Genomic DNA, 8,491 nt, shown 5'->3' with positions numbered 1-8,491 from the left:
ATATAACATTATTTACATTTTGGTTAATACCACCTCTATTAAATGTTAAATTTATTTATTATACTGTTGCCATTAGTTTTTTTTTATAAAAGTCATTTCGCACAAAATCCTGGATAAAAAGAATTAGTGTGGCAGCTAGCCATGAAAATTAATACCATATTTTCTTTATCTCTGAAATTTATATGGCATATGTATGTATGTGTGTGTGTATGTATGTATATATATACATACACACACATACATAACTATATATTTGTACGAATAAAATATAAAATACATGTTATAAATTGAGGTAAAACTAAGCATGACTCCCTAAATACTTCATTTGGAGCTAACAAGACATATTTTACATCACTAGATTATTACTTGTTACCATGGGCACCCATACCTGGGGCAAAGCAGCCCCCCCCCCCCCCCCCTCCTTGACAGAGAAAGACAAAAATGTAGTTACGTATAAGTCGTCCAACACTGAAATATTTTCACGTAGAAGATTTTAAATATATGTACCTACTTACAAATCACCATTTGTCTTCCAAAATATTTAAAACACCATATACCTCCAGATCTCACTCCCCCCCCCCCCCCCCCCCTTTCAAAATATCACATGGGTGCACTAGCTTGTTACATAAGTATACAAACACATTTGTAACTTTTCCATGCATCTGAATTACTTAGTTTGATATGCTACATATTTTCTATTCATGTCGAAAACAAATGCGGTTAGGTTCAGGTTTTTTTTTTGTTAAACTACATTAAATCACTGCGGCCCAATTATGACCAAAATACCTATTAAAAATTATAAAATGCACAAATATGTAAATATAATAAGAACATAGACAATTACTTGTGAATGTAACAAGGGACAACTCTTTGCAATATGTCCAGAGTTATTTATTTAGTTTCAATTTAGTGAAAAACCAGAGAAATAAAACAATACAATGAAAGAATGAGTGATCTGACAAGCTATGGAATGTTTGCTATTTAAAGATAAACAAAGCAATGACAAATTCATTAAACCAGAAAATGAAGTTCATTAGGTGTGGTTCACATCAAACATGCTTTTATTCAATGAACGATGAGCAATATCAGGAGCCTTATTGTTTTCCTACAAACATAATACATCCAATAACATTTAGTCCTGTCAAACAGTTTTAGAAGTTCTATCTTGCCAAGTCATAAGTTTTTGTACAATTCTGTAGCAAACACACATCCTGAAATTATCCATGACTGCAATTTACATGTAAATTATTTCATATGAAATACAAAAGATTACTATCACTCCAAACACACCCCACAATTTTTTTTTGCTAAATCTAAATTAAATGACACTTCCTTCAAAAAATCTATTAGCCTACTATTTATGTTACAATTTTTTTTCATTTTCTTGCACACTTTGTTGCTGCTTCTTCCAACACGTTTTTTACTTAGCTGTCGATTGAAATGATTCAATCTTAAAAAAGTCCTTATTCTTACAAATGAAGCAACCAATTTCTTCTCAACAGCAGGCATTTTTACATTACTAAACCACAGCACGAAAACAAAATCAAAACAAGCACGCAATTTCACAGTTTTGTTTACTTTGAAGGTCTAGCGGATACGTCATATCACGGAAACACCCGAACGACCAAACTCGTTTTTCTTCTGTTGAGACGACCTGGTATCTAATGACCTTGATTTTTATCAATATTCTTAATCTGCAAACATCTGATATGAATTGCCAACTACAGTATGAAAGTACGTATGTATTTTATAGATGCTTACCTACACTTTACAGAATGTAAATAAGAGATTAAAGATTAAATGTCAATTATTATTTTTAGATATGCTTCAGACACTCATAATAAGGAATAGTTATGTTTATATGATAGTGCAATATGTTTAGGTTGTATAATATGACAGTTATTTGACAAAAAATGATTTTCCATACATTTCCCTTATTTTACACTTTTTTACTTTGTGCCCACGAACAGTGCAAATAAGGGGTTTCATTGTATCCTAGTCTAGTATTAACACATACGTAAATTTATCATCACATTGCAGAAAAAGAAACTACATAGTTAAAAACTATGCTGTGCTCCAAATAAAATTCAACAAATGTTAAATTAAGCAGTACTGAATCGAAAACCAAACATATTTTATTTTAATTTTTGTTGCAGAAATACACAGATGAGAAATATCATGTAATGAAAGTCTGTAGTTCTTAATTTTTTATAAGACAAAAATCTGGAAATCTAAATTCCACTACCAGAATTGAAAATTGTAAAATAAAATTCAAAATTAATTTTTTTGTATATAAAAGGCAACTAGCCAAAAATACAATCATGGACAACTTTCAATGTTACAATAAAAAAGTTGTTAAAATAAAGTTGTTAGAATAACAAAAGTTTTACCTCTCATTACTCTTGTTTTGCTCTGTTGCAGCCACAGGCAGATTATTTCCTTCACCTCAATATGGGTAACTTTATGAAGTTTCAGGACATCAGCTGCAAAAACCAATAAATAAATAACATATCAGCCATATTCACAATAAAGATGAATTCAGACACTTTATCCCCAAAATTTTAAATTATATCTAGCAAGAGCAGATCCAAGTATACTGCACTTTTAATTAAGCTGTGCACAACAATTTTGGTCAATTATAAGTTGTAAAGCTAATTACTTCAATGCTTCTTTTCTAACGTCCAAAAGATGCATTAATAAATTTATTATTCAAAAAGACCAAGAAATTCTAAAGTTATGTCTCTTAGCCCTCATTTAATAATTATAATGGTATCTTTGCCTCGTAAGGAAACTTAGGGAGACAGGATTGGCATTATATAGAATTTGCAAGCCATTGCCATAGACAAAATAACACGCAAATACTGGGCAAGTTTTGCTCTCTTCATTGATCGATGTATTTTTTTTTGCTACCGAATCTAACATAAATGTTTCTATGATGTTTATGTTGCTACTGAAATTGTGCATGTATTTAGCCCCCAACGAGCAATAGAGAGTTATTTTTATAGAATTTCATATCGTAAAATTCATAGGCCTAACACCTTGGATTTTGACTATTATAAACAACCGTAATTTTGTTGCATTAAGGCTGCTGCACACGACAAAATGTTTTTTTACAAGATTTATTATTGGATAGTTTGCAATTTTCAAGTTTCCAAGCTGACATACTTTCTATGCTACAAGTTTTCGCTGCACATGATACTGGCTACTTTGATGGTTGTGGTCTGAGCATTTTCAAAACAATAAGTTATCAAAACGATTATTTTCAAAGCTGCAATATGAAAATTTTTATTGTGGTAATTACTACTTTTCACCACATACAAACAAAGAACTTCCATGTAAAAATTTATTATTGTTGTTAATTGGTCTTTCGTCCACTTCTTTCCTTCCATATTTATGTTTCTCAATCTTGCGCGCCAAATTCTAATGTTGTTTTGATTCATTCTGATTGGCCGCTGCTTAAATATTGTAGTGAAACTCGTATGAAAAATAGGACACTAAGATTAGGCTAAACCAGTAGCCTATCTCTCAGGGCTGCTCGTAGCCAGCAAGTTTTTAAGTGACAAAACTTATAGCAAGCCAGGATAACATCTCTTGTACAATATTATAAGAAAAATTGTTGTGTGTGCAGCGGGCTTTAGTTGGAGTTGCATCAATCACTGTGTAGTTTATAAACCTAGCCTAACTGATGTTAGGTTAGATACATTAATAGAAATACTGTTAAATTATTAGAGAACTTAAGTTAAGCATTACCTATTTTAAATGAATACACCTAACATAACCTTCAACACTACTTTTGAGAATTTATTTCGGTAAATATTTACTTGGGCGGTATTTCCGAAAAAAAATGTTAAAAATCCGAAAATACCTTTATTTTATGCTCTTCAACTTCCTCTTTTCATTAAAAGTGGCGGAGGTAAGAAATTCAAAATACTTTAGGAGATATCGAATTTTTAAATTTCATCATATGTAGTTGAGCGGTATTTGCGAAAATAAATGTTAAAAATCCGAAAATACCTTTATCATATGCTCTTCAACTTCCTCTTTTCATTCAAAGCGGCGGAGATAAGAAATTCCAAATACTTTAGGAGATATCGAATTTTTTAATTTTGCAATACAAGACCTGTGGAACCATTCGAGCGGCGCCATTTTTGTTATTTTGCCGTGTGTTCGTGAATACGTGAATCGTGAATGCGTAATTAATAAAATGGTTGATTAGGTCAGGTCAGTTACATTTATAATACTTTCAAACTAAGCCGACATTAAAAATTATTTTGTGAATTAATTTTAATGGCTGTTTAGTTTTAAAATATTTATAATGTAACTTACCTGACCAAACAAACCCGGACAGAGGGTGAACAGTAAACTAAAATGGTCGATTAGGTCAGGTCAGTTACATTATAAATACTTTCAAACTAAGGTGATAATAAAAATAATGTGAATTAATTTTAATTATTCTTTAGTTTTAAATTATTTATAATGTAACTGACCTTAGCTAACAAACCCGTAACAAAGGATGTACAGTAACAACTCACGTAAATTTTTTTGTTACTTATTACTTGCGCAACAATATCAAAATAACAAATAAGACTTTAAAATTAGAAACGTTAAAAACTCACCTAAGTTGGAGGCGGTAATTAAACACCATTTTAAACAATAATTGAACTAAATAATCACGTATTAGTTCATTTGAATTCTGGCCTATCACGAACAATCACGTGACATCATTATCCAATAAAAAAATAGATACTCCTACGTAAACAAGAAACAATGGTGCACGCACGCCACAGGAATGCGCTGGTTTTGTGCTGAAATTTAAAAATTCGATATCTCCTAAAGTATTTGGAATTTCTTATCTCCGTCGCTTTTAATGAAAAGAGGAATTTGAAGAGCATATAATAAAGGTATTTTCGGATTTTTAACATTTTTTTTTTTCGCAAATACCGCTCAACTACATATGAAGAAATTTAAAAATTCGATATCTCCTAAAGTATTTGGAATTTATAATCTCCGCCGATTTTAATGAAAAGAGGAAGTTGAAGAGCATAAAATAAAGGTATTTTGGGATTTTTAACATTTTTTTCGGAAATACCACCCAAGTAAATATTTACCTTTTTTTCCATAGCTTTCCTAACCTCGCCAACTTTTAAACAATTTAATGCTATGAATGTAACTAACAACTATTACAAGGGTAAACAACTACGTATAAACATACTTAATATAAATGGCAATGAACTTTCACAAAATTATCATTAAACATGTAAGAAGTAAGAAAATGCAAGTAACTTTTTTTTACATAGTATTATTTAAGTAGGCCTTCATGCTTAAATAAATGATGCCCATAGCCGGGCCATTAAACACAAAAAAAGCCGTAACCTTCATTATTTTTAAACATAACTTCTATAACCGTACCCAAAATTATTTTTAACAAAACTTCTATTGCCTTAACCTGCATTATTTTTAAACACAACTATCAATAATTAGTTTCACGAAATAAATTAATTCATAAAGGTTTCTAAAAGAGAAAAAAAATTGAAGGCCTGAAACGTATGGTTTGCTCATTTTTAGTGTAAACGAGTTAAAAGATTATTTCATTATTATTATTTTTTAAAAAAAATAAAATGAAAGTATTCAAACAAAACGACCATCCAATCTAAAAAAAAACTATATTTATAAAACAGACCTATTTTCGAATAAACACATGTTAAGTACAACAAGAATTGTATTCAATTAGGTAGATTAACGAATGGTAGATCATAATAAGCATTAACACAACAGATCTATAAAAAAATTACTTATTAAAAAATAACAATATATTTGCCTAAGAAAGTAATAAATTTACACAGTAACTTACCTTGACAGCCTTATTCAACTTCGGCATTCTTCTTCTTCTTCCTTGATTGTTATGGCCTTGGGTGGTACACGTTCAGCCAGAAATGAACAAAATTGAGGGGAAAAAGATGCATTTCACACAGGAATTGCACAAAACATGGCCGTATGAGAAAACTCGGCCACAGCCATTCTCTCGGTGTCTGCAAATACCTTGCGTCCACTGTACGTGCCATTTGACGTTCGCTGATTTACTGACGTCGTGACGAGGTGTCACGCCTCTTCGCCGGACATCCTCTTCGGTTGGAAGCCGAAATAGAACTGATGAGCTGAGACTTGCTCCGCGTCGTATATTACCGTTGAACACTAATGCGAAACTTGCGTTTTCACGACGCCATGTTGAAGTTAGAACTTGACACCATTTGAGAACAGAATTTGATATATAGCGTGGTACACAGGCACAATAGGTGGACATAATACATATTCACGATTGTATGGAGGAAATTTACCTTCTCTAATAAGGTTTTGAAAGAATTCGTCGCGATTTTTCATCAGCGGACATTGAAATAAAATGTGGTTGATGTCATGAGTAGCTGTCCCACATTCACAATCGGGAGAAGCTACAATATGTAACTTATATAAGTGACTCTTAAAGCAGCCATGATTTGATCGTAGGCATATAAGTGTCGTGCAAAACGATCGTCCGTGGTGGTTAGAGAACCATGGGCTTGTTTGTAAGGAGGGTTGGAGTAATTTGTACGACCTTGATATTTCGATTCTTTCCCACTCCAGAGACCAGAGCGTCCGCATTTCCTGGTAAAGTTCCCGAAACATGACTTCCACAATAGGGGTAGCGATGGGAATTCCTTTTGTGGCGGCCATTTTGGCCATGTTATCAACCATGTCGTTATGGTCAATTCCCATGTGGCTCGGTATCCATGTAAATGATATATGTATACCCTGTCGTGTCAGGGAATAAAGACGATATGTAATATTTATTATGATATCTGGAGATTTATGCGATTGTTTAGTGGTCTGTAAGGCAGAGAGAACACTGTAGGAATCTGAGAGTATCATAATTCTTTCATGGTTTCCATTTTCACAAAATTCTAGGGCTTTACAGATAGCATAAGCTTCTGCATAAAAGATTGTTGCCTCAGTGGGTAGTTTAAATAAACCAGATTTCTTGAGTTGAGGAACATAGTAAGCGGAGCCAGTAACATTGTCAAATTTAGATCCATCAGTACCTATATATATGAAGGATTCCAGGATAGGTTCACAAAATATCTTGGTGCATGTAGTGCACTTCGCGCGGAACAAGGAGTTGTTTATTGACAGGAAATGGGTTGTGCACCTCACTAACATAAAACAGTGCTTGATAGTCCATAGTGAAATATGCCGGGCGGTCATCCAGTGGTAAAATAGTGGAATAATTCTGAAGGCATGGTGTAATGTCGAATCCCAATTTCTTAACAGTATTGCAGAGTGGATGTAGTCTGTACGTAGAAGTACGGATCCAATAACGGTTTGGCAGATATCGTTGTTGTAGATGGAAGGGAAAGATGTTGGCTTCCACATGAAGTGATGCAATAGGTGTTGATTTCATAGCTCCCAAACAAAGTCGTAGGCAACGGTTTTGTATCTTCTGTACAGTAGTTAGGCGTGTAGCGCATATGTGGACCATAAGAATGCAGCCGTACTCCAGTTTCGAGAGAATGTAAGCTTTATAAAATAACAGAAGCGTGGCTGGGTCTCCACCCCAGATGGTATGACTCAGAACCTTAATCATATTAACAGCTTGGTACACTTTAGTGGTCATACGTTGCACCTGGCGGTGCCATGTTAAATGACCATCCAGCTCCACACCTAGATAACAGTGTGATGATTCAATAAGAAGTTTCTCATGATAAATACGTATGTCGACAGTAGAGCGGTCAAAGCGTTTGCGGGTAAAGAACATAATTCTGGTTTTTTCTAAAGATATAACAAGTCTGTTGTTGTCTAGCCAGACCTCCAGTTTGTTTAGAGCATCATTCATCTTCTCCTCAGCATCAAGCTGATGTGGTGCTAGATGATAAAGCACAATATCATCTGCATAGGCTAGAGACCTTACATGGGATCCAATGTGAAAAATCAAGTCCTGTACATACAAAATAAAAAGTAAAGGACTGAGTACCCCACCTTGCGGGGTGCCACAGTACACATCTCTGGCAGAGCTATAAGTTTTGCCGATCTTTAAGTGAAGAGAACGATGTGCCAACAGGGAATGTAGAAGCTTAAGTATAGACGGTGGAATTCCAAGTTTGGTGAGCTTGTTCAAAAGAGTAGGAACATGAACCGTATCAAAAGCGGATACAAGGTCTATATAGCAAGCCGTCAGAATGTTCTTCTTAGCTAAAGCATCCTTCGCTTTCTGCACCAAGACAACAAGGGGGTCAATGGTAGAACTGTATTTATGAAAGCCAAACTGCTCATTTCTGATCAAGCGGTTGTGTTCTAGCCACCAATCCAGTCTCAATTTCAGTATATGTTCAAAAGTTTTGGCTACACACGAAGTCAATGCAATAGGGCGGTATGAAGTGGCCAGAGCAGGATTTTTCCGTTGTTTAAGAAGCGGAATGATGAGGGCGTGTCTCCATTGATATGGTATGGTCCCTTCCTGAAG

At 33.9% G+C, this 8,491-nt stretch overlaps 1 long non-coding RNA gene across 1 annotated transcript; it reads right to left on the bottom strand.

Moving 5' to 3' along the window:
* Nucleotides 1-1,038: 1,038 nt before the first annotated feature.
* Nucleotides 1,039-6,250, bottom strand: LOC134535749 (uncharacterized). The gene is made up of 2 exons (XR_010075695.1): nt 5,852-6,250; nt 1,039-2,483 (listed from the first exon to the last, which is right to left on the bottom strand). It is a non-coding gene; the product is annotated as an uncharacterized LOC134535749 (long non-coding RNA).
* Between the last annotated feature and the right edge of the window lie 2,241 nt (nt 6,251-8,491).

This window comes from Bacillus rossius, chromosome 10 (genome assembly GCF_032445375.1).
Source record: "Bacillus rossius redtenbacheri isolate Brsri chromosome 10, Brsri_v3, whole genome shotgun sequence".
Lineage (NCBI taxonomy): Eukaryota > Metazoa > Arthropoda > Insecta > Phasmatodea > Bacillidae > Bacillus > Bacillus rossius.
This window is presented reverse-complemented; position numbering and strand designations above follow the sequence as displayed.